At 44.8% G+C, this 14595-nt stretch overlaps 1 protein-coding gene across 1 annotated transcript in view; it reads right to left on the minus strand.

The window, feature by feature from the left end:
* Nucleotides 1–10687: 10687 nt before the first annotated feature.
* The window catches only part of SELENON (selenoprotein N), a 41868-nt gene continuing 37960 nt past the window's right edge, over nucleotides 10688–14595 (minus strand). The window contains exon 3 of the transcript XR_013277488.1: nucleotides 10688–11596. The gene's annotated coding sequence lies outside the window, so the exon portion shown is untranslated. The remainder of the gene's footprint in view (nucleotides 11597–14595) is intronic.

A 14595-nucleotide genomic window follows, 5' to 3' on the forward strand; every position in this document is an offset into this window, starting at 1 on the left:
CGGCCATCTTTCTACACCCAGGCCGTTTACAATGTGATCGCTCCGACGGATCGATCACTTGTAAACAAACCGGCGTCATGTCATGACGCCGGTTCCTCTCTCCCCTCTCTGTACTAATCTGTACAGTGGAGGGGAGAGATCGGATGGAAGCAGCCATCCCTCCATACCCTGCAATACCCTGCCAATACTCTGCAATACCCAGCAATACCCTGCCAATACCAAGCAATACTCTGCAATACCCTGCCAATACTCTGCAATACCCTGCCAATACTCAGCAATACCCTGCCAATACTCTGCCAATACCCTGCCATACTCTGCCCATACCCTGCCATACTCTGCAATACTCTGCGATACCCAGCAATACTCTGCCATACCCAGCCATACTCTGCCATACCCAGCCATACCCAGCCATACTCTGCCATACCCAGCAATACTCTGCCATACCCAGCCATACTCTGCAATACTCAGCCGTACTCAGCCGTACCCAGCCATACCCAGCCATACTCAGCCAATATTACAGTGGGGAGATTGTGGATATTACAGTGGGGATTATATGGTGGTGGATTTTTTTTACAGGTTTTTGCAAATTAAATTATTATTTGCTGATCAGAGGAACGATCCGATCCGTGAGTTTTTTGATCCGTTGCACTCCTACCGGTGACTGCATTACTCATTGTTTTTTTTTTTAAACGGTTGTACCTGCTAATTCCAGGTCTTTCTGAAGCTCTCCACAAGTGGTCCTTGGCTCTTGGACAACTCTTCTGATAATATTTTGGCCCCAACAGTGCTCACTGGAACATTCAGAATTTTAGAAAATCCTTATGTAACCAATGCCATCAGTATGTTTTGCAACAATAAGATTGTGAAGGTCTTGAGAGAGCTCTTTTACCCATCATGAGATGTTTCTTGAGTGACACCTTGGTAATGAGACACCTTTTTATAGGCCATCAGTTGAGACTGAACCAGCTGATATTAATTTTCACTGACAAGGAAGGAGGCAGGATTGCTTTCTAATTATTGATAGATTTCAGCTGGTATCTTGGCTTTCAGTGCCTTTTTGCACCTCCCTTTCTTCATGTGTTCATTACGGATTGCATGAGTTGTTACCGACACGTAGTGAAAATTGATGTCAATGTCAATAGTACCTTTAGAAATATATTTACCTAGAAAAATGGTGATGTGTTCAATACTTAACCGCTTACCAACCGGCGCACAACGATGTACGTCGGCAGAATGGCACGGACAGGCAAATGGGCGTACAGGTATGTCCCTTTTAAAATTGCCGCCGTACCATCAGGCGTGTGCCGTTCAGGACCCCCGTGAGTCCCACCGTGGGTCACGCAATCGTCTCATGGGGAGGAAGAACGGGGAGATGCCGATATAAACAGCATCTCCCCGTTCTGCCTAGCAACAAGTGACACCGATCTCTGCTCCCTGAGATTGGAGCAGAGATCAGTGATCTGTAAATCACAGCCACGCCCACCACAGTTAGAAACACGTCCCTAGGACACACTTAACCCCTACACTGCCACCTCCTGGTTAACCCCTTCACTGCCAGTGTCATTTACACAGGAATCAGTGCATTTGTATAACACTGATTGCTGTATAAAGGAAAATGGTCCCAAAAACGTGTCAAAAATGTCCGATGTGTCCGCCATAATGTCGCAGTCATGATAAAAATCGCTGATCGCCGCCATTACTAGTAAAAATTAATAAAAATGCCATAAAATTATCCCCTATTTCTTAAACGCTATAACTTTTGCGCCAACCAATTAATCGCTTATTGCGATTTTTTTTTTTGATTTTTTTACCAAAAATATGTAGAAGAAACTGAGGAAAAAAATGTTTTTTTATATATTTTTTTGGTAGATATTTATTATAGCAAAAAGTAAAAAATGTTTGTTTTTTTCAAAATTGTCGCTCTTTTTTTGTTTATAGCGCAAAAAATAAAAACCTCAGAGGTGATCAAATACCACCAAAATAAATCTCTATTTGTGGGGAAAAAAAGGACGTCAATTTTGTTTGGGAGCCACGTTGCACGACCGCACAATTGTCAGTTAAAGCGACACAGTGCCGAATCGCAAAAATGACTCTGGTCTTAAGCCAGCAAAATGGTCGGGGGCCGAAGTGGTTAATTTGTGCAAGCCGCATAAATATGTTGTGTTGGTTTTATTTGTAAAAATTTTGAAATTGATCTTTTTAACCAGTTGAGATCTGCGCTATAGCCAAATGACGGCTACAGCGCGGACCTCCTTTGTTGGGATGACGTCTATTGACGTCGTCCCGTGCACGAGCGGCCTGCGCGCTCTGTGATCGGCGAGTCTATGAGACTCGCCTGATCACCGATCCGAGCAAGGGGTCGATCCCGACCCCTTACCACGTGATCAGCTGTCAGCCAATGACAGCTGATCATGTGATACAACGGAGCCGGTAATCGGCTATTATTCCTCCTCGCGCTGACAGCGCGAGGAGAAAAAAAAAAGAGCCGATCACCGGCGGCCGTGATCGGGACATTAGTCCCGATCACGGCCAGCCCTGCCAGTGCCCACCTGCCCCCTGCCAGTGCCACCCATCAATAAATAAGTGCCCCCCGTCAGTGCCACCCAACAGTGCCCACAGTGCCACTCAGCAGTGCCCACAGTGCCACCCATCAGTGCCCACAGTGCCACCCATCAGTGCCCGCAATCTGCCTCAACAACGGTGCTACACCCCAGTGCCACATATCCATGCTCATCAGTGTAATCTACCAGTGCCCATCAGTGCCGCCCAGCAGTGCCACCTATCAGTGCCCATCAGTCCCATCTATCAGTGGTACCTATCAGTGCCCCTTAGTGCCACCCATTCGTGCCACCCATCCGTGCCATCTTATCTGTGCCCATCAGTGCCGCCTTATCTGTGCCCATCAGTACTACCTTATCTGTGCCTATCGGTGCCACCTTAACTATGCCTATTGGTGCCACCTTAACTATGCCTATCAGTGCCCACCAGTGCAGCCTATCAGTGCCGCCTCATCAGCGCACTTCAATGAAGGAGAAAAATTACCTGTTTGCAAAATTTTATAACAAACTATTAAACATGATTTTTTTATTGATTTTTTTTGCATCTTTTTTTGTTTGTTTAGCAAAAAATAAAACTTCCAGCTGTAATTAAATACCACCAAAAGAAAGCTCTATTTGTGGGAAAAAAATGTGTTGTATGACCGCGCAATTGTCATTCAAAGTGCATCAGCGCTGAAAGCTGAAAATTGGTCTGGGCATGAGGGGGGTTTAAGTGCCCAGTAAGCAAGTGGTTAACAATGTTGATCATGTAATAAAATTTTGATATTTCATAGTCATTTTTTGTTACTGTGATTTTGTACCTCAAAAATCCTGTTTGTTTGTTTTTTTTGTTTTTTTTCCCCTTTTTCTTTAACCACTTCAGCCAGCTCTGGAAGATTTACCCCCCCCCCCCATGACCAGGCCATTTTTTGCGATACGGCCAAGCTTTTGAGATTACCGCAACTATTTAATTAACAAACACACCCTTTTTAATTCTCCTTTCCCTATAAATAGATCCATAGTTTTGCAGATGTGAAATCCTCAGAGAATCGGCTCGCTACATTTGTATCAATTAAATTAATGAGCGCTTTCAGACTAATTGATTCCTTAACATGAATAATAAAACAGAACACATCTTAAATACTTAGTAATTGAAGTCATATTTCTTGGCCCGTCGTGGGGCGGCTTAGAAGGGGAAAAAAGAAAAGTCGCTGGCTTGGGAACACACGGGATGCCAGGAGCCACTCCCGCATATAAATTAGAAGGATCTTCATATAGAAAGCTGAATCATTTATTATACGATAAGTGAGCCCTTTTAATGTGCTGTTTTTGACCTCCGCTGAGTATCAACAGCAGATCTTCTCCAAGTGCCATTAAACAATATTAACATTTATTTTCCTGCAGCCTCTTTTAAGATCAAGGTTGACTGTGATACTTAAATCAGAGATGTCAACCTGGTAGCTTGGAGGGTGATAAGCAGTGTTGTTCATTTCGTCGACTAAATGAATACTATTTTAGTCGACTAAAACAATTGTGATGACTAAAATGGGACTAAAACTAAAATGCCTCGTACACGCGATCGGATTTTCCGCAGACAAAACCTCTGACTTTTGTCCGAAGGCGCGTGCCTGGATTTTGTGTTGCATATAAACGGCAAGGAATTGTCGGCCAACAAACACGAAACCTAGAGACGTACTACGTGGGTTTTCAGCTCTTTAGCGCCACCCTTTGGGCTCCTTCTGCTAATTTCGTGTTAGTAGAAGTATGGTGAGTGTTGATTTGCGCTTTTTCATTTCGTGCTTTTCAGTTCGTTTCTGAACGTCCGTTTGTCAACCAGCCATGTTGCGGAAATCAGAGCAGATAACGTGTTATTTATTATTGGCCTTGATGTTATTGCTTTGACCCAAGTCCAGTCCAGGAACAGGAGGAAGAGGAGTTCTTGGACCAAAAATTGGTTGCTTTATTAATGGTGACCAGTTATGCAATATGCCTTTGCTGCGGGAGCTCCAGGAGAATAATCCAGATGATTTTCGGAATTATCTCCGGACGACGGACCCCTGCTTTCACCAACTCTTGGCAATTCTTGACCCCCCCCTATATTAAGAATCAGGACACGTGCATGAGGCTTTTATTTTATTTTTTGTTTGAATAATGATTTGATTTAGTATATTTTCTATAATTTTGAATGCATTGAATGCACATTTTGGTTACGTTCTATTGGCAGATAGCATGTCTAATTTTATTTGTTTTCTTTTTTTAATGCACAATATAAAACATTGTGTAGAATAATAATACTTGGCTATGTGTTTTACTTCAAATGACAGTTGGGGAGTGGCAGTTACATTTAAAAAATACAATGTAAAATTGACAAAGGACACCAACATAGTTGTATCTTTGATCTTAAAAACTACGGGATGATGGTGTTGTGGTAACTTGCCCAAAAAAAATAAAAAAATAAAAATAAAAAAGCATAATAATATTCTTTATCACTAGAAAATAAAAGCCTTTTAGCCTGGTCAGTATCACCAGCAAAGCAGCTTCATTATTATCCCATTACAGAAGAAGAGAATTGTGCGCTGCATTTCCAGATTTCATAATTTGCCGCGTCATAAATGTTAATTCTCCATTACGAGCGCTAGTTTACAAGACCGACCGCTTCCGGCTCATCCTTGCTTCCGAGCATGCGTGTTTGTACTTTGGACTTCTGTCCGACGGACTTGTGTACTACACACACTCGGAAAATGCGACAACAGACATTTGACCGCGGGAAAATTTTAAAGCCTGCCATCCAACATTTGGCCGCGGAAATTCCGTCAACAGATGTCGGATGGATCGCACAAACTTCCGCCAACAGCCTGTCATCACACAATTCCCAACGGGAAAATCCGATCGTGTGTACGAGGCTTACAACTAAATTTAAATTTGACTTCAAAATAAACACTGGTCTGTAGTGCATGTTCCTACTGTACCTCAATACCATAAATAATAACAGATGAGATTTTTCACTCCAGCAGTATATAATGAGTTTGAAAATTGTAGAGAAAGGTTCACTAATGCATTACAATTTAATTACACCCACTAGATTTTAGCCCACTAAAATGTACTGGAGATTTAGCCGACTAAATATGACTAAAACTAGGAAGAGTTGCAGAAGACTAAAATAGGACTAAAACTAAAATGCCATTTTAGTCCAAAAGCCTCGTACACACAATCGGATTTCTGGCAGGGAATTGTGTGATGACAGACCGTTTGCCTAAAAATCCGAGTTTGTACGCTCCTTCAAACAATTGTTGTCCAACTTTCCCGCCAACAAATGTTGGATGGCAGGCTAGTAAATTTTCGGCGGACAATGGTCTGTTGTCAGATTTTCATATCGTGTGTGTGCACAACTCCGTCAGACACAAAAGTCCAGAGTACAAACACGCATGGCTGGAATCGGTGCTCACCAGACACGACATTAGTAGAAGGTACCCAAAGGGTGGCACTCAAGAGCTGAAATTCCACGTAGTACGTCACTACGTTCGTGTTTGTTGGCTGACAATTGTGTGCCATTAGTATGCAAGACAAAATCCAGGTACACGCCTTTTGAATAAAAGTCTGGTGCTCAGTTGGCCAAAAATCTCATCGTGTGCACGAGGCTTAAGACTAAAACTGAATTGAAATTTGCTGCCAAAATTAACACTGGTGATAAGGTAGTGGGGGGTTTTGATCGTATGCACTTTTAAAAATGTTTTTGCTTACCCTAGGTTCACACTTATGCTTTTTTTTAGTGCGTTTTGCAGTTTGCAGAAACTCACTTCAGTCCATTTAACATGGTTTCCTATGGTACATGTTCACGTCTATGCGTTTTTCAGCCGGTGCGTTCTTGGAAAGGGCCTGGGACTTTTTTGTGTGTAACAAATTTTCAGTGTATTTTGTGGTTTTCCCTTTAAACCCTGTATATAGCTGGTTTCTAAGGAGCGTGCTAGGAAGCTGGCCGCCTCCTTCCTTAACAACTGATTAGTCATCAGCTGCTGACAGCTGAATGTTAAAAAATAAATAAAAAATTGCCAGCAAAAAAAAATGTGAAAGAAATGGCGTAGGGTCCCCCCCCCAGGTCCATACCAAGCCCTTTAGGTCTGGTATGGATTTGGAGGGGAGCCCCCCAAATTCAATACCGGAACCTTATCCGAGCATACAGGTCAGGAAAGGGAGGGGATGAGCAAGCACCCCTCCCTCCTGAACCATTTGGCGAGGTCCCCTCCAAATCCATCCTGGACCTGGGGGGGGATCCCATACCATTAAAAAAAAAAAAATGCTGTGGGGAGGACCCTCCAAATCGATACCAGACCCACGCTGTTTTTTTTTTACGATTTTTTATTTTTTTGTTGCCAATTTTTTATTAATTTTTTTACACTAAGCTGTCAGCAGGGAACCCCGCTGCCAGCTGATGACTCATCGGTTGCTAAGGGGGCAGCCGCCAGCTTCTGTGTGTTTAAAAAGAATAAGAAACGCAAAATGCATGAAAACTGCATGCAAAAACACATAGAAAACCAGGGTTTAAAAATGCAAAATGCTCTGCAAAACGTGCCTGAAAAATGCATGAAGCGCAGCCCGCATAGATGAGAACCTAGACTTAAAGCGGAGCTCCACCCAAAAGGGTAAGTTCTGCTTGTTTGCATCCTTCCCCGCTCTTGGTTTTGACAGGTACCTGCTCCCACTTCCGGCTCAGATCGCCATAGCGATCTGAACAAGAATTCCCTCCCCCCCCCTTTCCCCATAGTCTTCTGGGACACATCGCAGGTCCCAGAAGACTACAGGACCGTTTGCAATGCGCAGCACGGCTCACGCATGTGTAGTAGGAAACCGCCTGTGAAGCTGCAAGGCTTCACTTCCCATTTCCCTTACTTGGGATGCCGGCGCCTGCACCCACAGCCGTTTGGGGGGGGGGGGGCATCACTGGATCTCTAGACAGGCAAGTGTCCATATTAATGCTGACTTTTATTTTTTTGGGGGGGTGGGAGCCTGGAGCTCCTCGTTGAAGTTGAATCTGCTTATATTTTGTCTTCCTTGGTTCCTCATTATTCCTCTCATCAATATGCTAAATTATTAAATTTTCTTTACATACCTAATGTTAAACCCACTCTCTGTACAATACAGGCAGATCATGGCTGGTGGGAGGGGCCTAAAGGTTGCTTTACACAGTTTCCTGAAAACTTCACGGCACCCCGCCTTAGTATTTCTCTCTAAAGCCCTCAGCCCTATCGCAAGTGGGTGGGGTTATGGAAATATCGCAATGCCTTTATGGGCAGGTATCAGTGTAGAGGAGTAGGTGTTCCTAGGCAGACAACCTTTGGAAGCACCCACAGGTGATGCTCAGCCACCATGATTGAACTGGAGTCCAATGAATAAAAGGGGAAACCCAGTGACAGTTTAGGCTGGGGTGGAAAGAGATAGATGATGCTGGACATCCTCAGCCGCCAGGAAATGAGGTGGACTCTATCTGAATTTCTGCAGCTTTTAATGCACATTGTGAAAAGCTCACAATGTGCAGTGAAATGAGCATAGGCAACATCAGTAGAGGAAAGGATCCAGTACAACTGTGCAATATTTAAGTAAGGGGGTAGTTAAGCTTTAAAAGATAAAAAAAACATAACATGTAACTGACCATAGCACTGTTAACCTACCCTGCTCAGGACCTGAGTTGCTCCAGGCAGATCCTGACGTGAGCGGACATCTGAACAGCAGGACCGAAGTTGCTGCATCGCTGGGGCTGGTGAGAGGCCATTGCTGCCATTGATCTATCGCTACTAGCAGAGTAGATAAGGACTGGCCTTCTAACTAGCAGCATTATTCACTAGAAGCAGACTTTACTTATGTGCACCACCATAAAGACTGAGCCCCAATGCTAGTCAGTTGAAGAACTAGGGCAAACGACTGTCCCCTCAGCTGCTCTGCAAGGACTTCACTTGCTGCATATAGAAATGGGTACCTCAGCGGTAAGAGGGCCGTGTTGCTCACTATCTGTAAATTTACAGTTTCTAAAAAAATATATAAAAAAATTAATTTTGTTGCTACGATCTGAACTGTGCCTGCGCAGTGCTGGAGCCAGCTGAAGGGTGAACTGCTACGCTCAGCTTCAGATCGGATCTGGGTGGCACACCTGTGCAGGGACTCAAAGGCCATGGCTTCTATTCACACACCCTGCTGCCCAATCCAAGGCCAAGCCTGGTAGTTCACCCTTCGGCTAGCTCCGGAACTACATATGCGCAGCTCAGAGCCCACGACAATGGATATTTTTAAAAGTCTATGATTTCCATCCGCCATGCCAAGGTATGTGTAAGAAGGCACTTTCGCTGGTGGATTGATGTAGGATGGCAATCTCACTGACTGTTGTTAAGGGGCACACTGATGTAAGGTGGCACTGACTGATGTAAAAGAGCACTCTAGGGGCACTGACTGATGTAAGGGAGCAGCCTGGGGGCACTGACTGATGTGAGGGAGCACTATAAGGGGGATGTCTGATGTAAGGAAACACTCTGGGGCGGCTGACTGATGTAAGAAAGCACTCTGGGGCCACTGACTAATGTAAGGGGGCACTGACTGATGTAAGGGAGCACTCTGGGGTTCTGAATGATGTAAGGGAGCACTCTGGGGGTGCTGACATGTAAGGGGGCACTCTGTGGGTGCTGACTGATGTAAGGGATCACTCTGGGGGCACGGCACTGACTGATGTAAGGGAGCACTCTGGGGGTGCTGACATGTAAGGGGGCACTCTGTGGGCGCTGATTGATGTAAGGGAGCACTCTGGGGTGATGAATGATGTAAGGGAGCACTCTGTGAGCGCTGACATGTAAGGGGGCACTCTGTGGGCGCTGAATGATGTAAGAGAGCACTCTGGGGTGCTGAATGATGTACGGGAGCACTCTGGGGTGCTGAATGATGTACGGGAGCACTCTGTGGGTGCTGACATGTAAGGGGGCACTCTGTGGGCGCTGAATGATGTAAGGGAGCACTCTGGGGTGCTGAATGATGTAAGGGAGCACTCTGTGAGCCCTGACATGTAAGGGGGCACTCTGTGGGAGCGCTGAATGATGTAAGAGAGCACTCTGGGGTGCTGAATGATGTAAGGGAGCACTCTGTGGGCGCTGACATGTAAGGGGGCACTCTGTGGGTGCTGAATGATGTAAGGGAGCACTCTGGGGGCACGGCACTGACGATGTAAGGGAGCACTCTGGGGGTGCTGACATGTAAGGGGGCACTCTGTGGGCGCTGACTGATGTAAGGGAGCACTCTGGGGGAACGGTACTGACTGATGTAAGGGAGCATGGCACTGACGTAAGGGAGCACGGCACTGACATAAGGGAGCACTCTCTGGGCACTGACTGATGTAAGCGAGCACTCTGTGGGCGCTGACATGCAAGGGGGCACTCTGTGGGCGCTGAATGATGTAAGGGAGCACTCTGGGGGCACGGCACTGACTGATGTAAGGGAGCACTCTGTGGGCGCTGACATGCAAGGGGGCACTCTGTGGGAGCGCTAAATGATGAAAGGGAGCACTCTGGGGTGCTGAATGATGTAAGGGAGCACTCTGTGGGCGCTGACATGTAAGGGGGCACTCTGTGGGCGCTGAATGATGTAAGGGAGCACTCTGGGGGCACGGCACTTACTGATGTAAGGGAGCACTCTGGGGGTGCTGACATGTAAGGGGGCACTCTGTGGGTGCCGACTGATGTAAGGGAGCACTCTGGGGTGCTGAATGATGTAAGGGAGCACTCTGTGAGCGCTGACATGTAAGGGGGCACTCTGTGGGAGCGCTGAATGATGTGGGGGAGCACTCTGGGGTGCTGAATGATGTAAGGGAGCACTCTGGGGGCACGGCACTGACTGATGTAAGGGAGCACTCTGGGGGTGCTGACTGATATAAGGGAGCAGTCTGGGGGAACGTTACTGACTGGTGTAAGGGAGCACGGCACTGACTGATGTAAAGGAGCATGCTGGGGCACGGACTGATGTAAGGGACCACTCTCTGGTATAAAGGAGCACTCTCTGGGCACTGACTGATGTAAAGGAGCACTCTGGGGGTAGCACTACACTTCAGTGAAGAAAGCAGATGCAAAATACTATACTGTCCCTTCAAAGATAATAAAACTAAACAGATTGTACCAATATAGTTTAAATCAGAATGTTTATTGAATTTGTATATAAAAAAAGAACACAAAATAAGACTCAATAAAATGGCACACATCTGAAAATCGTAAACAGACAATATAAAGAAATTACAAAATTTAAGTTGAATAAAAGTAACGTAAAGCAGACCGGACAATCACTTGTGATATCTTTAACCACTGTCTGTGGCCGTCTTCAGGTCCAAGCCGTTACGGGAGTAACTTTGAGATTAAACCGTCATAAAAACAGTGGGTGACAGAGATCAGAAATGAGAGATCCCGCCTGCTGACATACAGTAATAGAGGACATACAAAACACTACAGTATATTGTCTACGTGCAATAAAAATAAACTTCCAGCGCTGTGTGCTTTCATGGAAGGACAATATTCTTCAGATATAACCTCCAGTATTGTTCTCTTGGGCACATTTTGATAGAAATTACGTAATACAGCCCTCATCTATTTTTCCAGATGAGCTGCCAAAATGGCCGGGTTGGGTCGTTGACCAAGGTGACAATCTGCTTCCTTTACAAGCCAGTGCCAGTGAAGGAGCTGGGCCTCTTTGAAGGACCATTAAACCTTTCTGACATCTCATCAGCAGCCAAAACTATATATATATAAAAGCCTATATAAAAAGAAAACCTTACATTTTTTAAGCACATTAGTAAAATACACATTTGGGATCGCTGCGAAAGAAGTCAGTGTTGTCTAGAACTAGTGTGGAGCCTGGGATTCAGATAATAGCAGCTTCCATGTGTGGCTTCTCACACAAGTGTTTTGGTTCAGGACACATGAGTTACCCTTGAAGGTCATTCTTAACCTGGGAAATCTGGAATGTCAGGACTGGAGACAAACCCGACACCCAAAATCTTCAGGGCATCCTGGGAAACTTGGAGGGGTGCAAATCCTAGCCTAAAAAAAAATAAAAAATAAAAAAGGTCTAGTCTTAGAATCAGAATTCTGGCCATCCCGGTGCCTGGGTATAATCCAACCGGATGACTAGACAAATGATCACTACCCTTGTGGAGCCACCTAGGACTTTCAGGCCTAAAGTGCATGTAAAGCCAAAAAAAAACTTTTATTCTATAGTTGGATAGAGTTGGGGTTGTTAGAGCTTGTCAACTTGTGTTTGCTGTGTTCCCATTAGCTAGATTCACCCTCAATATTCGTATCTACTGTATATTAGGTCAGCAACGTCACAGGCATCACAGTCCCTTTGGATACACACAGCTGTTGGCCGTGGAATGCCCTGTCGTAGATGATTGGGTCAGTGGAGATGCGACCATGAGATGGCTTCCCAATGCGATCTACTGAACCGGGTTCAGACCGAACCCAGCTCGTCCCTGCTGATGACCAATCGACACAGAATCCAAAACTTTACATGGATCCATGGAATGGATCGGACACAGAGGGAGACGGGTGTAAAAGGGAAACAAGTCTGTTTATGTTCAACTGCCTATAGAGGAAAATGGAGGATCCGATTGGGTTTGGCTGAAAAATGGACAGCCGGACCCCATCAGACTAGTGTGAAAGGGGCCTTATGTCTTAACAGACTGTTGTGTTTTTTTTTTATATAGTATAAAAGGGTAAAACCCTGTTTTTTTTTTTTTTTTTTTTGGTGTGTTCCATGGGTGGGGGGGTTTCTTTATATCCTGTTTTATAGACATGTTAGGAGCCAAGAGGAATATCCTCCAAAAAGAGCAAAATCCACCCTTAGATAATAGGAAGAAGTATCCCCACTGGAAGATCTATCCCCTTATTTCTATTCCAAAGCCAACTCATGATTTTAGACTTTTCTCTGTCACTTTCTCTCTTGGTGACAATGGTAACCAGGACGAATGGAGAGGATGAATCTGCCCAGTGTGGACACGGGCAGCAATTCGAGCCCAGTTAACACCATACCCTTTTCACCCAATACTTGGGGCACTCCCAGTGGAGATACTGTACACATGAAAATCCATCACACCACACAGGTGAACTTCAAAAATGCAATTTTTTTTTTGAGTTTCCATTTTAAAGTTCATAAATTGTAAAAAAAAAATATATATATATATATATATTAATAATAATAAAATAAAAGTACAAAAACTTCCCAGAAAGTGAAAGAAGGAAACTATCCATGGGTATTTTGGTGCCTCAGTGGACCATTGTTTTCAAGCCAACAGACATGCCGATGCCATCTGCCCTCTTGAGAAAGGGGTCCACTGAGGCACCCGAAACATTGGTGAATTTTTCTCTTTTCACACTTTCTGGCACGTTTTTCCACTTTGTTTTTGTTTTTTTTACAATTATGTACTTTAAAATGAAATCCCAATAAAGTGCATTTTTTAGGTTGAATCTTACGGTGTGCTTTCCATGTGGATGAGAAATAAGAACCCGACTTTGGTTCTAACCTTTCTTCACTCCATTTAAAAAAAAACTTAAATAAAAATAAAGTTTTGGCTTTAGATATACTTTAACATCAACGTTTAACCTCAATATTGGAGGTTATATTAATACATAGTAGAAAACACTGCATCTTGAAAAAAAAAAAACGACAGACTAACATACTAAATAAGTATTGAATATAAAAATAGTGGAATTATATATACACACACAATGTAACAAGCGACTATGAATTTTCAGATATCCATTTTCCATTTCAGGTAGAATTTCTGCATAGCAATACTGTTTGGCATTTTTCCAGAATCACTGTCATACATTAAAAATCCACCCCACGCCTGGTCAGTGAGTCACTATAATACAAAAGCATAAAGAGAACGCAGTGAACAGAAAATGGATGTTTGAAGTCACCGGGGGTTCCTGGCGGTATTATGTCCCCCCAACAATGTAGCAGCTGCATTTTAAACAAAACTGGCACTCCAAAATAAATATTCGGTGGAATGAATAGGTAGCTTTGGAACTCTGGGGTGGTCCTATTGGTATTATTCTCCAATAGCGTGGTCTATTCTCCAGACTAGAGATGTGCATGGCGGACTTGGGCTTTAGGATAGGAGACAAGGAAAGAACTGTAGATACAAGCTGCTCAAAAAAAAGTGCTTAACCAATTTACCAATTAAAATACCATATACAATGTATCTTCAATTCAGTCCTTATATGTGGTTTCCTGAGGAAGAGGTAGGTTTTGACCCCCGAAACACTTTGCTTTCTTGTTTGGTATTCCACTTGATTTTACATCTAACAAATCTACTCATGAGTGACCAGCAATGCATTAGAAAGCCTTGGATGCCCCGGTGACTTAAAAGTGTATGTCTAGGGAAAAAATAACATACTCAGTACATCTCAGCAATACAGTCATGTCTCCCCTTGTTTCATCTCCTATAATAAAGCTGCAATTACAAAAAATACTTGTTGATTTGTCAGAAATCTAGTGAATTCTTAACTTTCCGTTTGGCCTGACAACACAGTGCACTGAAATTCCAAGCAGCCCTGCCTGCTGGAGTACAGAACCCCTGTCTATCCCCCACCCAGCCACTTCCCATCCCCGCCTATCCCTCACCCAGCCACTTCCCACCCCTGCCCATACCCCACCCAGCCACTTCCCACCCCCGCCTATCCCCCACCCAGCCACTTCCCACCCCTGCCTATCCCCCACCCAGCCACTTCCCACCCCTGCCTATCCCTCACCCAGCCACTTCCCATCCCTGCCTATCCCTCACCCAGCCACTTCCCATCCCTGCCTATCCCTCACCCAGCCACTTCCTACCCCTGCCCATATGCCACCCAGCTACTTCCCAACCCCACCCATCCCCCGCCTATCTCCCACCAAGCCACTTCCAACCCCGCCTATCTCCCACCCAGCCACTTCCCGTCCGCCGCCTATCTCCCAACCCTGCCCATTCCCCACCCAGCAATTTCCAACCCTTCCTTATCCCCACCCAGCAATTTCCAACCCCTGCCTATCTCCTACC

Source organism: Lithobates pipiens, unplaced genomic scaffold (genome assembly GCF_037356315.1).
Source record: "Lithobates pipiens isolate NorthernLeopardFrog02 unplaced genomic scaffold, aLitPip1_a1.2 Scaffold_19, whole genome shotgun sequence".
NCBI classification, from domain to species: domain Eukaryota; kingdom Metazoa; phylum Chordata; class Amphibia; order Anura; family Ranidae; genus Lithobates; species Lithobates pipiens.